Raw genomic sequence first — 24,412 nt, 5'->3', positions numbered from 1 at the left:
TAATAATCCAAATTAGTATTTCTCCAGTTTCTAGGTCCAGTTTCTATAAAGCCTTTTAAAAACTGTTCCAACAAATCTCAGCCAAGTCACAATGGAAAATTATGGTCTCTTATAATGTTCATCCAATCCTGATTCCTCTTCTTTCTTCTTTTCCTAATCTTTGGACATTTTAATCCACTTGGGATGGGGAAGAAGGCATCTTAATTCCTTTCCCTCAAACAAAATCATAGCTTGCCTTGTTCACGGTTTCAGGAGTTGCTTTGCATCCTCTTTTGTTGGCTGTACATTTTTCTCTGCCACTCATTCCCACACCAGCTCAGCCCAAATTTGTCTTTCCCTGGGGCTCTTTCTGTCCCCTCCTGCTCTTCCCTCGCCTGCTCAACACAACCTTCTGCCTCTCCCAGCGACTCCTTTCCAACGACTCCCAGTTTATGACCCACACATTCCCCTCCATTTCTTTTTCTGCGTCTTCAGTCCCAAGGTGCTCCATGTCTGCATGGAGAGCAGAGCTGCAGAAGCTTCTTTGGAGTGGATGCATCTGGTTCTCCTTAAATCACGCAGAGGCAAAGTTCATTGGCAAAAGAAGAACTTTCGACTAAAGGTTTCTCAGCTTTTTCAAGGGATCCTTATTAAACTTGGGAATGTCTGCATGTGATCCCATCTCTACAGCTCACAAAAACACCAGAGAGAAGGTGGGCTGGAGCCTGAAAGGCGAAAGCATTGGCCTCGAACGCAGGCCTCAGGAACGCTTTCCCCCATGGAGACCTGGGACCCCTTCTCCTTCTGAAGGGACCTCCGAGGTGGAAGCCAGGGTGGATCAGTCCCTGGACCTTGGAGGTGATTCCAAGTGCTACGTTCCACACACTTCCCCTCAATAATGAGTGGCTGAATATTCAATTTACATTTCCTAAAGCCCATAATAATCTCTTTCGTTTTCTTTAAGCTAAGGAGTAAGTTGTTTTTCCCGCACCACTTCCCCAGCTGCTCAATATCCTTCCTATAGGGCTGACTTCCGGTCGGCGCCAGCGATTAATGGCGGGTTCCCTCTGAGCTCCGGAGGGAACCGGCTCCGTGAAGCGTGGGTCTGGCCGCTGCGGCGAAGCGGAGATCTGAAGAAATCGCAGGCGGTGAAGCCTGCGAACTTGGAGACTCAGCGGGCTCCATTTGCGCCCCCCCCCGAACTGCAAGGGAGCCTTTTTAAAGGCTTCTGAACGGAGCGGGGGTGAGCGGCGCGGAGCTGAGAGTCGTCTACCCTCTTCGCGGGGTGAAGCCGCAAGCCATTGTCGGAGAGCGCCGATTCCTTTCTGGAAATTTGGAACTGAAAGCAACTACCTGTGAGTAGGGGTAAGAAGCAAAAAATTTTAACAAAAAAAAATTGAATTAAATTTGGCACCGAAACGGGAGAAGTATAAACAGGAAGTCTGCTTCTCCCGATTTGTAGATAGAGTAAAGCAAAGAGATCACAAAGCAGTAACTTTGGAAGACGTTCTTTAAAGACCTTAAATCCACCACCGAAAAAGAAGGATCCCCCTCCTCTTAGCAGGGGTGGAGGGGTGAATTTAGAGCATTAATTTCCTGCAAAGACAGTGAGAAGTATAGTTTTATCTGCTGCCTCTAAAATCTGGGAACGGACTGCGTTTGACAGCTGTCAAAGTGCTAAGGGCAAAGAATACTGATACTTTGTGGAAGGATACAATTGCTTTTAAAATGGACTTGGATATAAAAGTAACTTTTGATTGAAATTGTGTATATCTAAAGAACAAGGGGAGTTACTAGGACTATATTTGTTGCAACTGAAATTGAAGTGTGTCCCCCTAGAGGAGATTATGTTGTAGCAAGTACCAAGCTACTAAACAACTGAGCCTGGAAAATTCCTTTCCAAAACAAAGTGACTAGGCGTGAGACTGACCTTGGACTGTGTATGGGAGTGCTATGGCAGATGAGAAGGGCAAGATAGAACAGACGGAAGAAAAGACGCTCAGGTCTGGGAAACAATACAAAATAGATATTGCTCAGCAGAGAAGGGCCTCAACATCCGGAGTAGTTAGTTCAGCAGGAGCTACGGTTTCACAACAAAGGCTAAAGGCTATGTCATCACAAGATCCATTGGCTCAGGCACTTAGCAAAATTAATGTATCACTGGAAAATCTAGCTAAACAGGTTGCAGAGACAAATAAACAAGTAGCTGAGGCCTCAGCAAAAATTGATTTGAATACTACAAGCATAAATGAATTGGGAAAGAAGGTGAACTCTAACACACAGTCTATTGAGAAGTTATTAGAGGAATCGGCCTCGACTCGGAAATTAGCTGAGGAAGCAAAGGAGATTGCAACTGCTGTTCAGGAGAAGATACCACCGGTATACAAGAAACTTGAGGACCATGATTTGACCTTGTCTATGATCGAACTCCAAGGGAAAGAGAGGAACTTAAGACTCAGGGCAGTACCGGAAAAAGAGCAGGACAATTTGGTGGACTATCTTACAAAGGAATTTACAGAATTTTGGCAAAAAGACCTGGGGAAGGAAGAATTCAAGATAGTGAGTGCATTCAGGATTGGCAGAAAACAAAGAAAGAATAGAGCAAGGGATTGTCTGATTACTTTAAGAACAAAAGAAGAAAGAGATAAAATTTTGAATCTACAGTACCAAAGAACTCTGGAGATTGAAGACTCTTTTGTGGAAATTTTCAGGGATATACCTAAACTTATACTGGATGTCAGGGCCCACTACAGAGATCTGGTGGACCTATTGAAAAGAAATAGAATTCCCTTCAGATGGGAATTTCCCCAAGGCCTATCTTTCAAATTTAAAGGAAGGAAAACAAGAATAAGGACTGTGGATGATAAAGACAAATTTTTGAATGATCACGAGGAGAATCTACAGAAGGGGGCGGAAGCTGGAGAGGAGCCAACCGCTTCAGAAGGAATTCGAGACATAGCAAACTTATCATTTGGACTTCCTGAACCGGGGAAAGATACATTACCGACAGAAGAAGAACAACAACTTGGTGCAGTTGGCGGGAGGAGTAAGTAATTCACTATGGCTCTGCAACTTCTAAGTTGGAATTGTAATGGACTCAATTCCCCTCGAAAGAGGAAAAGTGTTTTTCATATATTAAGAAAAGAACAATTGGATTTGATTTGTCTACAGGAAACACATGTAATGAGGCTACACAGGAAGCTGCTTATTAATAAGAGATTGGGACAAGAATTTATTTCATCTGACAAGATTAAAAAAAGAGGAGTTGTGATATATGCAAAGGAGAAACTCACACCGAAACAAATTTTTAAGGATTAACAAGGAAGATAATTGGCTATTGAAATTCAACTTCAAGGAGAGAAATTTCTGATCGTAGGGGTTTATGCACAATGAGGGGAAATCTGAATTTTTTAAGAAGTTGCATGAGGTTCTCTTGGATTACATGGACTATAATATGTTCTTAATGGGAGATATGAATGGAGTGGTTTCTACAAATATGGATAAGGCACGAAGACAGGTAATCACCAAAGATGGGAGATTACCAAAGACTTTTTTTGAACTGACTGACAATATGGACCTGATTGACATTTGGATAACTAAGAACCCCCTGAGGAGAGAGGGAACTTTATTCTCTGAAGCCAAGATGACATGGACTAGAATTGACCAAATTTGGATTACTAGAGGAATGGCACCAAAGATAAAGAAAGTGGAAATCTGCCCTAAAACTTGCTCAGACCATAACGCTGTAAAGATGGAGTTGAAGCAAACAACACCCGGCTCCTTTAGATGGAGGATGAATGACACCCTATTTAGAGATGAAGAAGTATACAAAAAGGCCCAAAAAACTTTGAGAGACTATTTTGAAATAAATATGACTACTAATGTCGAAAAAAGAGTAATTTGGGATGCCAGTAAAGCCGTGATGAGAGGGTTTCTGATTCAACAGAATGCAATAAAGAAGAGAAGTCAAAATGAGAAAAAGGATAAAATTCTGGAGAAAATAAAAGAAGGAGAGAAAAAACTGAGAGTAAAGCCAAAGTCACAGGAGATCCTGAAAGAAATAAAGTTACTTCAGGTACAATACATGGAATTGATGAACCAGGAAATAGAATGGAAAATTAAACAAATGAGACAGAAGACATTTGAATCAGCAAACAAATGTGGGAAATTACTAGCATGGCAGCTGAAAAAAAGACAAAAATTAAATACAATTACAAATCTGGAAGTGGAAGGAAAAGATATACATAACCCAATTGAGATTAGAAACTGCTTCCAGAAGTATTTTAAACAACTATATGCACAAGGGCCACAGAACGAAATGGACATAGATCGATTCTTGAAGATAAATGGATTACAAAAAATCTCACAAGAAAGTAAACTTACGTTGAACTGTAAAATATTTGACCAGGAGATAGAAGGTGCCATTCAGAATATGCAAGTAGGCAAGTCTCCAGGACCGGATGGGTTGTCTTCCTGCTACTACAGACTTTTGAAAGAGTGGCTATTGCAACCATTGAAGGAAGTTTGTAATGAAATTTTGGAGGGGAAAAGGGCACCAGAATCGTGGAAAGAGGCCTACATTACACTAATACCAAAAACAGAGACTGAAAAGACTCAACTTAGGAACTACCGTCCCATATCCCTATTAAATGTGGATTACAAAATCTTTGCTGACATTTTAGCTAAGAGACTGAAAAAAGTACTGATTGAGGAGATTCATAAGGACCAAGCGGGCTTTCTTCTGGGTAGACATCTCTCTGATAATCTAAGGAATATAATTGACATTTTGGAAAAGCTAGAAGTGAACATAAATACTAAGGCAGTTTTGATATTTGTGGATGCGGAGAAAGCCTTTGACAATATTTCTTGGAGCTTTATGAAAAAGAACCTACAGGGTATGGGGGTAGGCCATGGTTTTGAGAATGGTATTGGTGCAATATATTCAGAACAAACGGCCAAACTAATTGTAAATAATGTGGTTACAGAACAGTTCAAGATAGAAAAAGGGACACGACAGGGATGCCCAATTTCCCCTCTGCTCTTTATATCGGTCCTGGAGGTTTTGCTGAATATGATTAGAAGGGACCGGATGGTTAAAGGGATACAGGTCGGAGCCAAACAGTTCAAATTAAGAGCATTTGCAGATGATCTAGTTTTGACACTACAGGAGCCAGAATCTAGTACTAAAAGAGTTTTAGAATTAATTCAAGAATTTGGTCAGGTTGCAGGATTTAAATTGAATAAGTTAAAAACCAAGGTTCTTGAGAAAAACAACACCGATTGAGAGAGAAAAGTTTCAGAATGAAACAGGTCTGACTGTGGTTAAGAAAGTGAAATATTTGGGGATTAATATGACAGTTAAAAATGGGAATTTGTTTAAAGATAATTATGAAAAATGTTGGGCTGAAGTGAAAAAAGATTTAGAGATTTGGTCGAATTTGAAGCTTTCCTTGTTGGGTCGAATTGCAGCTATAAAGATGAATGTATTGCCTAGAATGTTGTTTTTGTTTCAAACTTTGCAAATTTTGGACAAAATGGACTGTTTCAAGAAGTGGCAAAAAGACATTTCTAAATTTGTCTGGCAGGGCAAGAATCCTAGAATAAAATTTAAGATATTAACTGATGTAAAGGAAAGAGGCGGATTTGCCCTGCCAGACTTCAAACTTTATTATGAATCAGCAGCATTCTGCTGTTTGAAAGACTGGCTGCTTCTTGAGAATACAGACATTTTGGATCTTGAAGGTTTTAACAATGTATTTGGGTGGCATGCATATTTGTGGTACGACAAGGTTAAAGCACACAAAGCTTTCAAAAACCATATTGTCAGGAGAGCACTGTTTAATGTTTGGATTAGATATAAGGATTTATTGGAAAATAAAACTCCAAGGTGGTTGTCACCAATGGAGGCTAAGGCTCAGAGAAAACTTAACATGGAGGCCAAATGGCCAAAATACTGGGAAATTTTGGAACAAGAAGGGGACAGATTGAGATTGCAGAGTTTTGAGAAACTGAAAGATAAAGTACGAGATTGGCTTCATTATTATCAGATAATGGAGGTTTACAATACAGACAAGAAAGTTGGTTTCCAGGTGGAAAAATCTAAATTGGAAACAGAATTGTTAGAATCCAAAACTAAGACTTTGTCAAAAATGTATAACTTGCTGTTGAAATGGAATACTCAGGATGAAACGGTTAAATCTGTAATGATTAAATGGGCACAAGACGTTGGACATAATATTATGTTTGCTGACTGGGAACAGTTGTGGACCACCGGGATTAAATTTACGGCATGTAATGCCTTAAGAGAGAATATTATGAAAATGATATACAGGTGGTACATGTCCCCAGTCAAGCTTGGAAAAATCTATCATTTGCCTGATAATAAATGTTGGAAATGTAAGGAAAATGAAGGCACATTCTTTCACCTTTGGTGGACGTGCCCCAGGATTAAGGCTTTCTGGGAAATGATATATAACGAATTGAAAAAGGTATTTAAATATACCTTCTTGAAGAAACCAGAGGCCTTTCTCTTGGGCATGGCCGGCCAAGTGGTGCTAAAGAAGGACAGAACTTTTTTCATGTATGCTACAACAGCAGCAAGAATACTCATTGCAAAGTATTGGAAGACGCAAGATCTACCCACTCTGGAAGAATGGCAGATGAAACTGATTGACTGTATGGGACTGGCAGAGATGACGAGCAGAATCCGTGAACAGGGAGAAGAGTCGGCAGAAGAAGATTGGAAAAAATTTAAGGACTATTTACAGAAATATTGCAAAATTAAGGAAAGTTGAATGGTGTTGGATTGAAATTGAGTGGTTTCTAGCTGTAATGATATAATGGAACATAGATGGGGGGAAAAAGGGTTTGGAAAATAAGGTGATATTATAAGCTGTAATGCTTTAAGTTAAGGATTTGCTGAACAAATAATTTTAAATGGAATACAAGAAGGGGAGGTATGAGGAGGTCTGAGAAATTTGTTATTGAAAAGTATGTTTTATGAACTATATGTTTTTTTGTTTTTTTTGTTCTTTTTTGTTTGTTTAAAAAATTGGAAAATTTAATAAATATCTTTTTTTAAAAAAAACACATCCTTCCTATAGGCCGCCTCCCCCTCTCCAGCCGTGATTAAACCAACCACCGTTGTATCATGTTGTTTAGTTGTTTAGTCGTGTCCGCCTCTTTGTGACCCCCTGGAGCAGAGCATGCCAGGTCCTTCTGTCTTCCACTGCCTCCTGCAGTTTGGTCAAACTCATGCGGGTAGCTTTGAGAACACTATCCAACAATCTCCTCTGTCGTCCCCTTCTCCTTGTGCCCTCCATCTTTCCCAACATCAGGGTTTTTTCCAGGGAGTCTACTCTCTTGGAGCCTCAGCTTCAGGATCTGTCCTTCCAGTGAGCACTCAGGGCTGATTTCCTTCAGAATGGAGAGGTTTGATCTTGCAGTCCATGGGACTCTCAAGTGTCTCCTCCAGCACCAGAATTCAAAAGCATCAATTCTTTGGCGATCAGCCTTCTTTATGGTCCAGCTCTCACTCCCATACATCACTACTGGGAACTATACAGACCTTTGTTGGCAAGGTGATGTCTCTGCTTTTTAAGATGCTGTCTAGGTTTGTCATTGCTTTTCTCCCAAGAAACAGGCGTCTTTTAATTTCGTGGCTGCTGTCACCATCTGCAGTGATCGTGGAGCCCAAGAAAGTCAAATCTCTCACTGCCTCCATTTCTTCCCTTTCTATTTGCCAGGTGATGGGACCAGTGGCCATATATCATATGCAAACTTAATGATCTTATTACTGGAGTTTTTTGGGGGGGCACAGTCAGCTGTATGGAGCGTATATAAAAGTGGTCTCAACATCCACTCCTGTGGCATCCCCACATTCATGATGAGATCCGCAGAGACACGGGAACCCATCTTGACCCGTTGGGAACGGTTTGATAGAAAAATTAATATCCACCTGCACAAACACGGTGGAAGTCCCAGGTCTAATAGTTTGGGCACCAATCTATGTGGAAGAATAATATTAAATGCAGAAAGTCTACAAATAACAATCTCACATAGTTCCCTTTCTTCTCCAAATGAATCAGGACAGGATGTAAAGCCATTGCCACAGCATCCTCCGTGGATCTCTTTGCCTTGTACGCAAACTGGTAAGGGTCAAGTCCTACTGGCAGACAAGATATGATATGGTTCTTTACCCACTTTTGCTTTCCTGATGCCCCTCTTCAAGTTCACTCTTTCTATACCATATGGTACCCGGTCCCCAGTTCTAAAAGCAGAGTTTATGGCCTTCAAGAATCTCCTAACCTCTCCTGTCATCCAGGGCTTCCTATTCGGATACAACTTAACATACCTTTCCCTGGTGCATTTCTTGTGCCGAATCTAATATAATCCAGGACCGTTGATGTAGAAGTTTCTAGATCTTGATGGTCGAACATATTCCAATCGGTCTCCTGGAAACAGTCCTGCAACTGCTGAGAGGCTCCCTTTGGCCACAGAGTAACCATCCGTGTTTATAGCTGGCCTTGTTTCCCGAGGGGTGTGTACACTGGTGTCAGAAGCAGGGACACATGATCTGAACCACCGAGGTGCGCCTCATATTCCCGGCTGATGTTTGTATACACCTTGTCAAGAGTATTTTCTCCCCTTATTGCACACTCAATGTGCTGATGGGATTTTGGGAGTACTGCCCTCACATCTGTGTGAGTGAAGTCCCCCACGATAATCCGCGCTGCCTCAGGGTATCTGCTCAATTTAGCATTGATCTTTTCATGCATACTACTCATGGCCCTGCAGGCATTTGCAGTTGGTGCTACATAAAAAAACTGCAGGGATAGTGCGCACCCCGGAAATGATCTCTTTCAGCTTCTGCCTTCTGGAAGAAGGTACAGGGTTATAAAGACTAGGACTAGCCACCTGAGAAACAGTTTCTATCCAAATGTGATTTTGGTTTTAGATGCAGTGTAAGGTAGTCTCTATGAGAGTATATTGTATTTAATTATGTGGTATCAGAGTATTTAGGGGGCTGACCAGGTTGGGATAGGAGGCTTGTTGGTTTTTGAATGTCTGATGTACATTTTTTCAATTTCGTTGTTCTGTATGGGACAATGACAATAAAGATTAACGTATTGTATTGAGACTCATCTGGAAAGTGCCATATCATGTTCCTTTCCCCACTTGCCAGGAGTCTGAGCTCCATTTGGGGTTCCTCCTTCCGCACCCCAAGGTTCCCCCAAAGCCTTGGGGAAGGAAACTGAGGCAGGCTCTGCTTGCTCCCCAGGGCCCTGCAGGGGATTCAGGGTGGGGGCCCTGTCTCTTCCTCTGGCCACGGCACCCGCAGGAAGCCTTGGAAGAAAGGCAGGAGACCCTCAGCAGAGAACAGCCAAGTCCGGTTCTTCTCCGCAATGGCTTCCTCTTCTGAGAGCTCCCTCTCTTTCTTGTCTGGGCTGGACTGGGAGGACCCCAGTTCAGCCAGTTCCCTAGAGTCCCCCCACTGCCTTCTGAGACCCTTTCCCCCATGGCCTGCAGGTGGAGCCCTTCTGCTTGCGCTGACTCTTGGGGTGACCAAGGATGCTGCTCCGGGGGTCAAACTCCCCTGAGGGGAGCCATGGCGTCTCTGGGAGCGGCTGGGGCCTCCGGAAAAAAGAAAATGGCGTTCCCGCCTATTTTTGGAAAAGGGTGCGAAACGCCTTCTCCTGGCCCTGCCGCCTCCCTGGGCCCCTAAACGGCCTGCCTGGGCCTGGGGGGGGGGGGGAAATCCAGCTGCCCCCAAACAATGAGGGGAAAGAGGAACAGGAAGAGAAGGAAGGAGAAATGAAGGATAAGCTGGGAGGGGGAGCAGCCATGAGGGAAACTCAGGGGGAAAACTCCCTCAGGAAAGCGGGCGAAGGAGAGGAGGAGGCCCAGGGGAATCTGAAAGGGGATTGGCCAGCTGTCCAATGGAGAGGCTTCTGATTGGTCCAGCCCTGCTCTGGGGTGGGAAATGGGGTCTCCTGCCTCCATGTGGTTCTGGGAGCCCAGTAGAAACTGGTTTTCTGGCAGGAAACGGAGGGAAAGGATGGCAGGGGTCCCTCTTTTTCTTTGAACTGGGAAGAGTCCCAGAGGGAGGGGCCACCCCCCTGAGCAACATGCGCCCCCCACCTGCCCTTCCCAGATCGCAGGTGCGTTTCATTCCTCGCCTGGGACACTTCCTCCTCCTCCTCCTCCTCCTGTGATGAAAAGCGGCTGCAGAAGCAGAAAAATCCACTTGACGTGGGGGGGGGGAATGATTTTCGGGAGGGGTCTCCTGAGCTGGAGGATGTTTTTTGAGGGGTGTCTCAATATTCCTCAATGTGATGCATTTTTGTAGGTCATGTTCATGAATACTTTATATGCGTTTTCTTTTGATACATCTCATGGTTGGAGAACCAAATCACCAGATTTGAAGCAGCACTGATTTTGAACGGAGGATGTGCTTTGCCTCGCATCTTGCTTCAGAAAGTGAGAATTTGGTAGGTTTACTTTTAAATGTGAACTGAATCGAATCTCCTCTCTCTGCCTCTCATTCCTTCTTTCCCATTTTTGCTCATTCTTCCTTCCTCGTCTCAGTCCTTATTGTATTGTTTTGGTGGGCCCTCTCATTTTCTAGGCTTCTTTTCTAAACACATTTTGCGCTTCTGCACAACCATGCATGCTGGCACCTCCTCATGAATATAAGGTACTGTCCTGGTTTCATAAGCAATGACACTGAAGCCTGAAAATCAGAAACAGATGGAATGGGGATTTTTAATTTGCTTTTATTCCAAGAGACAAGCTCATATAATCACTGAAAATGTTAGAAGGACTTGTTTTGATGTGGTTGAAGAAGAAGGAGACTCTAGCTGGACATCAAAGAGGATCCAGTGACTCTCATAGTGAGGGAACACCTCTGATTTTTCAAGGGATCCTGGGTAATCAAGCAGTGATCAGTTCTTGAGTTTGCCTAAAGATCAAGCGAAAATTACAAGAGTTACTTCTGTTTCAGCAGCACTCAGAAAACTATGAAATTGAAGGGGAAAGGGGGTGGGGGTGGGAAACCTTGTAGATGAGAATAAATATCCTGTCATGGTTTTACATCTTTATTTAGGATTTAGCTCAGCTTGGCACTGAACAACAGCAACAAATGAAAACTCACTTAATGGAAAAAAGGAATATAATATAATATTATATGTCCATAATATAAGCAGGTAAAATATAACTAGCATTATAGATCTAAAAGAAAAGGAAGAAGGAAGAATTTAGCTGATTCTTCAGAACATTCATTTCCCATAATGAACTCAGGCCAGATTGTTTCACATACTTGGAACTAAGTCCTATTAAACTCAGTGAGGCTTACTTCTGAGTAGATATGCCTAGGGCTGTTCTGTCACATTCTAATGAACAAATCATGACATATTCCAATAACGAGGTCAGCTTTAAGAATGTACAAAAGAAGAAACACTCTAGAGATATTAACATGAGTTTTTTTTAGAATTCATCATCAAATGAATTAGTGATGGGAGGAATAAGCAGAAACCCAGGGATGAAAATTGAATTGCACCTTCCCGCAAACAGTTCTGTTGTTATGGAAACACAGAGAATGACATCTTTCTTTTTTTATTAATGGATATGCTAATGAGCTGAGGACTTCAATGTATATAGGAGTTTCCTTTAAAACTAAATGTTACATATATGCATTGTTTCTATTTATGGAATTGTCGTTGGTTTCACAAAAGCACTAAATAAATGGAAATACACTAGGTATAGAATTGCAGCTACAGGTTGCACTGTTACCCATGTGGGCTTGTACAGGATTACACTACAAGTCATTTCACCCTCTTATCGTATTATGGACGCTGTCCCATGGAAAGCCTTCGATATCTGCAAGCAATGAATCTTACAAGAATGCACACAAAAGACATACTGTATGAAATGTTGTAAGCCTGTAAAGAAACGTATGGTTAAGTCTAGCAAGCATCTTACAAACTGTCTTAAGTGATTCTCCCCTGCACAAAATGTGACCTGAGTTATATGTGATATAAAGTGCTTTCTGTGTTCAGCAGGTCCCTCAGCTGAAATCGAAGGTGGCCAATTACTGCTCAAGTAAGTTATTAACTTATAAAGGCCAGGAAGGGCAGAAGGAGGTCAACATGAATACTCATACTTCCAGAATTCAGAATAATGGAAAGAAGAAATGTGTTTCCTTAGGAATATGTAAGCCCCATTTTGTTTCATGGGAGACAAATCATTAGTCAAGGATGAATTATTGGCAAAGGAGGGCAGTCTGAAGTCCCCCATATCAGAGCATCCTTGACATACTAAGTCTAGGGGCTTTGGGAGTGAAACAGGCTGTGTGTGAGATGATGTTTGGGGGTTTTTTTTGGGGGGGGGGGAGCCGACATTACCTTTTGCAACATCCCTTCACATTTCCACAACTTCCAATCTTAACCATTGTGGGTGCAACTCCTTTTATCGCAACCCTTGCTGCCCTCTGGTCTTTCCTTGGCAAATCCTGTAGAAAGGGAGGGGGGGAGAGAGAATCATTGTCCACAGGGAAGCGGAGAGTAAATTCGGAATAGGAGGAAAGGGAGGCAAAGGTTCACAGAATGTAGAACAGGAGCAGGGAGTCTACCTTTTTGTTGTAATTTAAGCAAACTAGATCTAGGAGTAAAGACAGCAAAAACCAATCTGTTTGAGAACTGAACCTGATCCCCGATAATCTTCTTTATTTCAGTGAAAAACTTTAGGCAAAATGGCAGCCCCAGTGGGCACTCCAACCACACATGGAAATAAGTACCCTTGTTCCTGTATCTCCTCCAGCACAAAGCAGAGGAGCTGGAAGTGACACAGAAACCTTGATAGAAGCACGATACCTTGTCAAACGCATTTTTTAAGCCAATTCATGTGTCTGAACAAATACCGTCTTAAAAGGAGGCACTCTCCATAGCCCCACTCCCATTTTCCTTCATCAATTTTCTCCTTCTTCCATGTAGATTTCAAACTGGTCAAATCTCCTAACTTAATATTGACTAAGGCTTTTTACATAGCTGCTTTAAATTCTTTCCCGGAGGAGCCTATTTTAAAAAATTGCATCCTCTCCCGGAGTAAAGGTGTGCTTGGCATGCGTATGGACCATAAAATCATAGAGAATATCCACAATCTGATGAAATTGGAACCACTCAATCGGTATTTCTTGAGTCAACATTTATAGTTATTTTTTTGGGGGGTGGGGGATTTGAAATAAAAAATCCCTCATTGTTGGGTTGGGTTTTTGTGTGTGCAAACCAATTAGAGGAGATGTTTTCAACCTTTATGGCTCCACAGCTCCCTTGACCAACTGCATTCTTTCTGTGGCACCCCTGTGGGGCTCAGGAGCCCAGTTATGTCACCCCTTGCCTGCAGAGCTGGCAGCCCCACACCCCTTTTCAAAGCCTCCCTTGTGGAGTGTTCCCTCTGTCCCCTCTCTTCTCCCCTCTCCTTGGGAGTGTTCTAGGCAGCCCCAGCTGCTGCCCATGCCCCCAAGAAAAGTACGTCCTCCCACTGCCCCACAGGGGCCCGGGAAGCAACCCCTGGTCAGCCCCAGAGGCACCATTCACCTGGGGAGCTTGTAGCCAGGGCTGCTGCAACAAACAGCCTTTGGGAGGCAGAGACACGAGAGGGCATCAGAGGAGGGAGGGAAGGAAAGAGGGACAGATGCCAGTGTTGCCTGCAGCACTCCTGACCATCATTCAAGGCACCCCCGGTGCTATGGCACACTGGTTGAAAACCACTGAATTACAGGATTTACAGTAGCATATGAGCATTGCAAAGGGAAATGAAAGAAATAAAAGGAAACTCCTCTCTAGGAGCTGGTGTGTATGTATAGTCTCAGGAAGCCAAAATCTGGTTTACCGTGAAGTGTGAAGCAGGGCTAGATGCCACAGATTTCCCTTGCTACTTAGATGTGCACATCTCCAATATTGCAAACTTTGCTGTGAGTTTGCAAAATTCCAGACTGCCTCTTCTTAAACACTCTCCCAGTGCTGCTGGGTTAAAATTTTTGAGCTTCTCTTAAAACATTTGAATATACAGTCATACCTAGGGTTACAGATGCTTCGGGTTGCGCAATTTCGGGTTGCACACTGCGCTGAACCCAGAAGTACTGGAATGGGTCACTTCTGGGTTTTGGTGCTTGCGCATGCACAGAAGCGCTAAATCGTGCTTTGCACATGCGCAGAAGTGCCAAATCACAACCCACGCATGCGCAGACACAACGCTACAGGTAGCGAATGCTGCGGGTTGCAAATATGCTTCCCGCACAGATCACGTTCACAACCCAAGCGTCCACTGTATATACTAGGTAGAACCCGAGCAGAACAGAAGTCTCCTCCCTTCTTTCTCTTCATCCCTTACCTGAAAAAGCCAGCAGCAGCACACACAGGGCAGCCCAGAACAGGTGAAGTATCTTCATGACTTAGGGAGGATGAGAGGATGCAGAGAGGCTCAACACACGGCTACAAGGCAGAATGTTGTCAGGATTAGGAGGGATGAACTTTCCATATTTGTAGCCCCTTGGGAAGCTGTTTCCTCCCACTACTCTGCAATCTCCAGCAGGACATCACCATGCCCTAAAGGAACGTGGGGCTTCTAGTCAAGTCATAAGCACAGTGTGCCCCCTAGAATGAGATGGAGAGATGATGAAGTTCAGGCCTGTGGCAAGACCTGGAGGATGCAGAACCAGGAAAAGCACCCACCTGAGACACTGAGTACCTATTGGTAGATTCATGGATGATTTGCAATAGTTTGAGCTGTCTCCCAATTGTTTAGCAGGAGAACAAAAAGTCTCTATCCTCCCTGCTCTGCTGCTCTTTTCATTCTAGATGATAGATGGCGAAAGCTTGGAGGGTAACCAGGAGTGAGGTTTTGTGTGGAAGGACAATGAGCTCCATTCACAGTTCTGGCACGGAAAAGAAATCCCTGGGCTTGGGCTACGCACACATTAGTGGCCTGAAATGCAGTGAGGTCATCACTGCCCCCTCCCACCTGTGTGAAGAACATCAAAAGAGCCTGCTGGATCAGGCCAGGGCCCATCCAGTCCAGCATTCAGTCCCCAAAATGGCCAACCCTTTGGGACACTAGCAATCAGGATTTGAGCACAAGAGCCGTCTGTGGATTCCAGCCACTGGCATCCAGTGTTGGGGTGTGTGTGTGTTTATCATCCATACTTATTAATCTTGCTCTCTGTTTGCGTGCCAGGGAAGCTTAAGCAAAGCTGTCTAGCGCACCAACGCAAAACAGTTGTTGTTTCAAGCAAAGTGGTTTTACTCGGCACACAGAGAGCAAGAACTCAGTAGAGCACAAGTCTCTTAGAGAGCCAGCGTGGTGTAGTGCTTAAGAGTGGTAGATTTGTAATCTGGTGAACCGGGTTTGCTTTCCTGCTCCTCCACATGCAGCTGCTGGGTGACCTTTGGCCAGTCACACTTCTTTGAAGTCTCTCAGCCTCACTCACCTCACAGAGTGTTTATTGTGTGGGAGGAAGGGAAAAGGAGAATGTTAGCCACTTTGAGACTCCTTAGGGTAGTGATAAAGCGGGATATCAAATCCAAACTCCTCCTCCTCTTCTTCTTCTTCTTCTTCTTAAGCTCAGAGTTGTGGGTTTGAACCCCACCTTGGGCAAAGAAGGTTCCTGCATTGAAGGGGGTTGGACTAGATGGCCACCAGAGTCCCCTCCAACTCTACCATTCTATGATTCTATGAATACTTTCCACCAGTTTTCTGAGGACATACTTGAATCTAACCAGCCTGTACTTTCCTAAATCACCCTTGGATAACTTTGAGAAGATTAGTGTGGCATGGCCACTTTGCAGTCCTCAGCTATGGTGCAAATTACATGTTTTGGTTTGAAGATCAGCAATTTCATATTTGAGTTCTTTGAAAGCTCTTGGGTAGATGCCATCCAGACCTGCTGATGTGTCGGTTTTTATTTTGTCTATTAGTCCTGGAAATTCATCTCTTGTCACCACTATCTGTCTTAGTTCTCCTTAGTTGGAGAACGGCATCACAAGATTTGGAGAAGTACCGGTTTTGAAGAATAGAAAACGGTAAAGGACCCCGATAGTTAAGTCCAGTTTCAATTCACATGTTGCTTTGTATTGGTTTACTTTAACATGTGAACTGAATAGAATTTTTTCTCTCTCCCTCTGATTCCCTCCTTCCCATTTTTGCTCATTCCTCCTTCTTCTCATTATGTTCTCACTCCTCCTCACTGGACTGGTTTATTTTTTTGCAGGGAGGGAGATCCTCTCCCCTTTTAGACTTCTTTTCTAAAAACATGCTGTTATTCTGCACCAACATGTCTGCTGAGACCTCTTCCTCATGAGTATAATGTATCATTTTGACTTCATAAGCAATGACATCTAGGCTCGAAATTCAGAAACACAGGGAAAGGGACTTTTTAATTTGCTTTTAGTGCAAGGGAGAAGTTCATCTTATCATGCAGAATCTTGCAAGGCCTTCTTCTTTTGATTTGGATGCTTTGGTGAAGAAGCAGGTGGAGACTCTAGCTGGGACTGAAATAGGATCCAGGAGCAATCTCACTTTACGAGGTTGAGGTCTGAAAAACAAAAGAAAATGTATATAAGATTTACTTCTGTTTCACCTGGAACCAGATGCCAATGCCCTGTTTTCCTTAAAAGGTTTAGAGCAGGGGTCAGGAAACTTTTTCAGCAGGCGGACGGTCCACTGTCCCTCAGACCTTGGGGGGGGGGCAGACTATATTTTGAAAAGAAGAAGAATGAATTCCTATGCCCCACAAATAACCCAGAGATGCATTTTAAATAAAAGCACACATTCTACTCATGTAAATACACCAGGCAGGCCCCACAAATAACCCAGAGATGCATTTTAAATAAAAGGGCACATTCTACTCATGTAAATACACCAGGCAGGCCCCACAAACAACCCAGAGATGCATTTTAAATAAAAGGACACATTCTACTCATGTAAAAACACGCTGATTCCCGGACCGTCTGCGGGCCAGATTTAGAAGGCAATTGGGCCGGATCTGGCCCCTGGGCCTTAGTTTGCCTACCCATGGTTTAGAATGTTGCAAAAACCAGATGTGCTTCCTTGGGAGTAAGCCCCATTGTGTTTCATAGAAAGGACTCATTAATAAAGGTACTGAGAATCTCTCAGCCTGAAGTCCCTCAGATCAGAGGCTGCACATCAGACAGTCTACAGGGTTTGGTCAGTGGGACAGGGGTGGGTGAAAGAGAGATGATGCTTATGTCAGCGAGCTTGTCTGAACACTTTTCTTTGGTGAGCGGAGGTTACCTTTTGCAACATTTCTTTTCTTCGTTGCATTTTCCAATCTCAGTCCAGTAACTGGGACATCCATTTCCAACACATTCAGCACCCTCTATTTTAACACATTGCCTCCCTGTCATTGGTACATTCTGTGCGAATCCTGAGCAAAGGGAGAAAAAAGTTCATGGACCAATGTGGAGAGCAAAGTAGAATCAGAACGGGGAGAAAGGGGAGCACAAGTTCACAGTCTTTCAAAGTGGTTTGGGGAACCAACACTCTTGTAACTTATGTCAATCAGATCTAGTCCAGCCCTTTCAAACATGATGGTGGCGGCGCATTTGGAGTGAGATTACTCTTCTCCCTTTGGCTCATCTGTCTCATGCAACCCCAGCCTCCACACAGTTTCATGGTGAGGGTGAAGCGTTTTCTGGTCCACCCCAGGCAGCCAAATGTCCAAGGCAAGCACTGCTCCCCGGTGCTGCTGGGTTAGAATTACTGCTATTATTTTATTAAGAAACCAGAGGCCTAAGTAAATCTTTTTATATGTCATCACCAAGAGACTGTATGTTTGGAACGAAGGGGGGGGGGTGGAGGAAAAACTCTTTTTTTTTCTTTATATGATGTGACAAAAATAACCCTCCACTCCAGAAAGAAACAAGATTGTTGCGTCTTTTTTAAGAAGCATAAGCAGAAGTTTAAGACTGTGTGGGAGGTGGAAAATAAGATCGGTGGATGCTGAGGAATTTTTATGACGCAGTAAAAAATGGCGTCTCGCCATGACAGGCTGCCGGAGAAAAGAAAAGAGAGATGGGGGAGGAGAATCAGGAATGCTGGAAAGAGAAGGAGTACGAAACTGAAGTTTGATCTGACAGAGCCCCTTGATCTATTTGATTTATTCGGCTAGCCTGGAAAAATAAAAGACAATGAAGATTAATTTTGTTTACGGAGGTGTTGAACAGGGCTGTCCTGGACTAATTCCACACAGAGAAACCAGTTTTCAGTCTGCTTATGAGAATCATCAGAGATCGCAAAGAAAGGAATGTACGACAACAACAAGATGAAGAAAATATATAAAGAACTATCTGGACTGAACTGGATAGGACTGATTAATTAATGCAGTAAAATAAGTGAAGTCTGGACTTAGCCGGAATTTTGGACTCGTGTGGAGCTTGATATATGGGTACCCCCCAAAAAATTTAAAATTTGGCTGTATAATTTGGAACTAATGTGATTTGAACAATATGATGTGATTGGCCTGTTAATAAAAATTATTTTTTTTAAAAAAAGAAACCAGAGGCCTTTCTACTTGGAATAATAGGTTTGGAAATGCCCAAGAAAGATGTTAGATTGTTTTTGTATGCCACAACTGCAGCTAGAATTTTGTTGGCCCAAAACTGGAAACCACAAGAAGTACCAACAGTGGAGGAACGGCAGGTGAAGATGATGGATTTTTCGGAGCTGGCCGACCTGTCCGGAAGAGTCCGCGACCAGAAGGAGGAGGAGTATCAAGAAGAAATTCAAAGACTATTTAGTTAAATATGTTAAGATAACTTAAATAGAATTACTTGCGAGTATCAGATTGGCCTAGGATTTAAATATGTGATGTTGTAGAATACTATGGATAAAAGTTAAAATGAAAGAAAGAAACATGTTAATGGACTCAATAAATTTTATGTGAACTCAGTTTTGGGAAACTGCTGCAACGATTTATATGGAAACTCAGTCAGGGGGATTCAAGGAAGTCACTTAACAACGATTAAAAAAATGGAATTTTTACAGTCAGGATATCTGTTTGTTTTCTTTTTGATGTTTTCTTTTTTATGTTTGTGGATATGTTTGTTATAAATTTGGAAAATTAATAAAAAAGATTTGAAAAAAATATAGAATTACTGCTATTATTTTTCCCTGTGCAGACCCTGAGTGCAACAGCACTCTCTCTTTCCTTCTTTCCCTCCATCCTTTACCTGAAGTAGTCAGCAGCAGCACAGACAGGACAGCTAAGCACAGGTGAAGGATCTTCATGGCTCAGTCAGAATGGACGGATGCAGAGAGGCTGCAAGTCAGAAGGTTGTTAGGTTGGCAAGGCTGAGCTATTTGTAGGGTCCTGGGGGAGCTGCTTCCTCCCACTTCTTTGTGAAGTCCAACAGGTCGCCACCATGCCCTGACAGAAGGTGGCGCTGCTGGACTTTGCAGAGCACAGTGTCCTCTCTAGAATGAGACAACGAGATATAGAGATAAGAAGCTTTGGCCTCATACAAGACCTGAAAGATGGAACACCAGGAAAAAGCACCCAGCTGTGCCACTGAGTACCTACTGGTCTATGCATGGTTGCTTTGCAGTAGCCTGATAAGGGCCTGTGAATCTCAATTGTTTAACAGGGCAGCAAAGAGAGCCCACCCTCCCTGCTCTACTGCCCTTTCCATCTTGATAGCTTGAGGGTCACCAGAAGTGAATTTTTGAGTGGAAGGACCGTGAGCTCCATTTGATAACAAATTCCTGGGCTTGGGCTGCGTATACTTTAGTGGACCGAAAAGCAGTGAGGTTGCTCCCCTGCTCCCCCAATGTGCATTCAGTGTTGGTGCTGACCTTTAAAACCCTAAACAGCCTTGGTCTCCACCCCCATCATCCAGCCCGGACACTGAGGTCCAGCGCCGAGGGGCTTCTAGCGGTTCCCTCACTGCAAGAAGTGAAGTTACAGGGAACCAGGCAGAGGGCCTTCTTGGTAGTGGCGCCTGCCCTGTGGAATGCCCTCCCAGCAGATGTCAAGACAATAAACAACTATTTTACTTTTAAAAGACAACTGAAGGAGGCCCTGTTTAGGGAAGTTTTTAATGTCTGATGCTGTATTGTTTTTAATATTCAGGTGGAAGCTGCCCAGAGTGGCTGGGGAAACCCAGTCAAATGGGCAGGGTATAAATAAATTATTATTATTATTATTATTATTATTATTATTATTATTATTATTATTATTATATATTCAGGACATAGGATGAGCTTGCTGGATCAGGCCAGTGGCCCATCTACTGCAGCATCCTGTTCTTGCAGTGGCCAAACAGATGCCCTTTGGGGACCCTGCAAGCAGGATTCGAACATTGTGTGTAAATAAATACGTTGTTTAGCTCTACGATGTCTCATGCATCTTGCCATGTTATGCCAGAAGTTTAAGTGTGCATGTATCATTTTATATATGTTGCCGGAGCACCCTGGAGAAGAAGGGAAATGACTTTTCCATTGCTGCGCATACCGGAGGATGCTCGGACAGTAGGGGCTGCAGGGACACCCCAGGGTGTTTTCCAACATGCCACACTGTGGGAGTCATAAAGCCATGGCAGAGGCTTGTAATACTGCAGGGTGCCCCCTGACCTCGGCTGACCAGCGCTCTGTGCCTTACAATGTATTGACCTTATATGGAGTTGTGTTTCCTCTGGGCAGTGATTACCTTATATGGGGATGGGTGTAGTAAAAGCCATGACCGGATGATGTAACGTGAGACATTGGCAGACCGGCCATGCGGGCAGAGGGGAACAAAGGAGAATAAAATCGGAGGAGAGTGGTCGAAGGAGCTGCTCATCCCGTCCTGAAAATATTGCTGGCTCTCTGTGTCTTTTTTCTATGCTTTGCACCATTTAATGACAGCTGGACTTCCGTCAAGTGGTGCCCCGTGTGAGGCAGACTAAAAGAATACGTCTGAGGCTTTTAAAAGAAAACCGTGTGAGGTTCTTCGATTCACACAACGGCATCATCGACTCACCACGTCCGGCAAGGGTTTCAAGCGCTAATCATCTTCGGATCCCCGGTGAGTCGATCCCTTTTATCTTGATTTTAGAAAAATGGGCAGCTCTTTGTCTATTCCCCAACAGAAATTTTTAAAAGACTTACAATTTCTCCTCTCCTCCAACAAATTGGAAGTTCCTGAGGGTGATTTGATACAGCTTATTCTGGCCATCGATGAGCATTCCCCCTGGTATCCTCAAGATGGAACTTGGGAATTAAAACATTGGGACAAAATTGGAGCACATTTCCACGGACACCCCAGCATTGGTGTTCGTGTTCTAAATGCATGGTGCAAGGTTTGTTACGCCATGGGCTCTTTATCACCAAAAAATATCTCCATGGCTGTATTGCCAACATCACCTCTGGCTTCTTTAGTCCAGCCTGCTGTGATGCCGTCTGTTCCGGCACTTGCCTTGCCAGCACCACCAGACCCCAAGCCTCCGGACTATTGTTCCTCACCAGAGGATCCAATCCTGCAAAAATACCGTGGTCTGGCTGGCAATGATCCTACTCTCTCATCGACAGAACCAGCCACCCCTTTTCAACGTGCAGTCCTTGCCTGTTCCTTAATTCAGGATACTGTGGCATTTCCCGTTATAGTGCCCCCTGCTGGCGCTCCAGCAGGAACTCAAGCCCAACACCAACCTTTTGGCTTTAAAATCTTGAAAGAGCTGCAATTGTCAGTAAGGACAAATGGACTCCAAGCCCCATATACGCAGGCGCTTTTGGAAGCCACATTAGCCCAGCTCTTGGTTCCAGATGACATCAAGCTTTTGGCCCGTACAGTGTTACCCCCATCAGCGGGCGTTTTGTTGCCCACAAATGGGAAACTGCCTGCCGTGTTTATGCTCTGGCTTTGTTACAACAAATTAGAGGAAATAATCCAAATATTACCCTCGCAGACGTCCTAGACGCCATGATGGGGCGTGGTCCCTTTGTTCAGGCTTCAGTGCAAGCCACACTGCTGCAAATCTTATTGAGGGACACCGCTCTTGCTGCTAAACAAGCAATGAGAAAAATCCCAGAACCCACCAGTATTCAGTCAAGGTGGGGTTCAATCAGGCAAGAGGAAAGAGAATCATATTCTTCCTTTATGGACAGGCTGCTTACAGCAGTGAGTCGCCAAATTGAAAATCCTGAAGCCAAACAAATAATTATCAAACAATTGGCCTTTGAAAATGCCAATGAGGATTGTAAGGTTGCATTGCGACCGATAATACACAATCCTACCACAGACACAGCAGCCATGCTTCGCATTTGTCAGTCTGTAGGTACAGCCACCCACAAGGCTCATCTGTTAGCGGCGGTGCTAAATAAAAACCAGCCTGTAGCCACCGATACAACTTGTTTCCAGTGTGGCAAACCAGGATCACCAATACCCCAGTGTGGGTAGAACAGTGGCCTCTGCCAAAAGAAAAATCCGCAGCAGCAGCACCAGCTTGTTTCTGAACAGCTTATTTCTGAACAATTGACTTTCGGCCACATTGAACCATCTTCATCCCACTGGCTCCAGCAGACAGGGAACGGTTTGCTTTTACATTGCCAGTATATAACAATTCGCAGCCCACCCAGCGATATCAGTGGGTTGTCCTGCCTCAGGGCATGCGGAACTCCCCTACACTTTGTCAACATTTTGTGGGTGAAGCATTGAAACCTTTCCGCATGCGCCACCTGGAGGTGCTGCACACGAGCTGCATCTGGCAGTGTTTGCCTTCCTAACCATTTGCCTTGTCATCCTTTCCTGCACCGTTATACAAGGAAGAGAAGCAGATGACCCAGTCCAGTTGAAACCACCATATTTCACCTTATCGGCTGGCAAGCCGCTGTCGCCTGAATCCTACTCTGGCTGGCAGTATCCACGGCTCAGCCACTCTTGAACTAGAAGGACAGTGTTATTGAATAAGACTTTTAGGGGAGAAAATTATCATAAGATATGGAGGGATAATATTTTTGTACAAGATACGATTATGTTTACCAGTTTATTGCATGCTTCTAGATGCTGGTTGTGTATGCATATGCCCCCTTTTGCCCGTCATTCAGGCATAATGCTTCATGGTGTGCCTATCAATGGATCCTTTCAATTTACAAATGTTATATCCCCTAAGCAATCTTTTTGGCCTCCAGTACAATTGACCCTCCATGACCCTGCCCCCATTTGTTTTCAAATTAAAGAGGGGAAAGAATCATGGGGCATATATCCAAACTGTCAATATACATTGAATTTCACTTTTAATAGCTCTTGTTCTCTTACAGGAACATACAGTGACCAATCTCAGTGCTATAGGAGCGATACCAGTGCATGGCTAAAAACTAGAAAAGAAACCTACCATGCAAATTGGAGTCTGAATTCTTCTTTCCCTGGCTTAGCAAATGCTGCAGATGAGCAATTTCATATCAGTTCTTTATTTACTGAAGCCTTTGATTGGTCCCAACAGAGTAGTAATATCAGCTATTTACTCCAAAAAGAGTTATGGTTGCTTTGTGGCGAAAAAGCATACAAAGCCATTCCTCGAAACCTCACAGGCACATGTACCTTGGGTATCATGGTTCTGTTGTTGTATAAGGTTGATAAGTTACCATCTTCTCTTAGACTACGAAATCGTCGGGAGGTTAATTCACCCATAAATCAATATATCGGGACCCAGATTTCTCGGGCCTTGCTGCCCTCAGTGGGCGCAACAATGAACTATAGGGACCTCCATCGGCTAGCAAATTGGACTGAAGGATTATTCAATGATACCATAAAAGCTTTGAAGAATCTCAACCAGGAGGTGTCTGCAATGAGAGAGGTGGTCTTACAGAATCGTTATACTTTGGATGCCATTTTAGCCTCAAAAGGAGGGGTTTGTGCACTTGTTCATTCTCATTGTTGTATGTTTATTCCTGATAATAATGTCAGCATATTTGCGACGATCGACCATATGGAAACCATGGTAGCCCACAACCCGTTTGCCCCCCCTCCTTCCGTTGATCCATGGGCATGGTTATATTCTTGGCTTCCGGATGGAAGTTGGCTTCGACATTTATTGATTTTAGTGATCCTAATAGTAGTTATTTGCGTTATTTTGTGTTGCTGTATACAATGTATTCCTTCTTTAATCTCTATATGTACTGCATGGTTCTCCCGTCAGCGGCCTGCTTCCGGCCTCACAAGAGTCACCTATTGCGCTCGATATAACCGTATTGGTAATGACATATATGACTCTGATTAATAAAATAAAGAAAGAGGGCATGTGGGAGTCATAAAGCCATGGCAGAGGCTTGTAATACTGCAGGGTGCCCCCTGACCTCGGCTGACCAGCACTCTGTGCCTTACAATGTATTGACCTTATATGGAGTTGTGTTTCCTCTGGGCAGTGATTACCTTATATGGGGATGG

The 24,412-nt window shown here is 43.7% G+C and overlaps 1 long non-coding RNA gene across 1 annotated transcript in view; it reads left to right on the top strand.

Moving 5' to 3' along the window:
- The window catches only part of LOC310758881, a 35,994-nt gene extending 24,328 nt beyond the window's left edge, over window positions 1-11,666 (top strand). Inside the window, exon 2 of the long non-coding RNA XR_014546046.1 lies at window positions 10,328-11,666. This is a non-coding gene — a long non-coding RNA (uncharacterized lncRNA). The remainder of the gene's footprint in view (window positions 1-10,327) is intronic.
- Window positions 11,667-24,412: the final 12,746 nt, after the last annotated feature.

This window comes from Podarcis filfolensis (genome assembly GCF_964270895.1).
Source record: "Podarcis filfolensis genome assembly, chromosome: 3".
Lineage (NCBI taxonomy): Eukaryota > Metazoa > Chordata > Lepidosauria > Squamata > Lacertidae > Podarcis > Podarcis filfolensis.
Note: the sequence above shows the minus strand (reverse complement) of the source record. Positions and strands in the feature narration are given on the sequence as shown.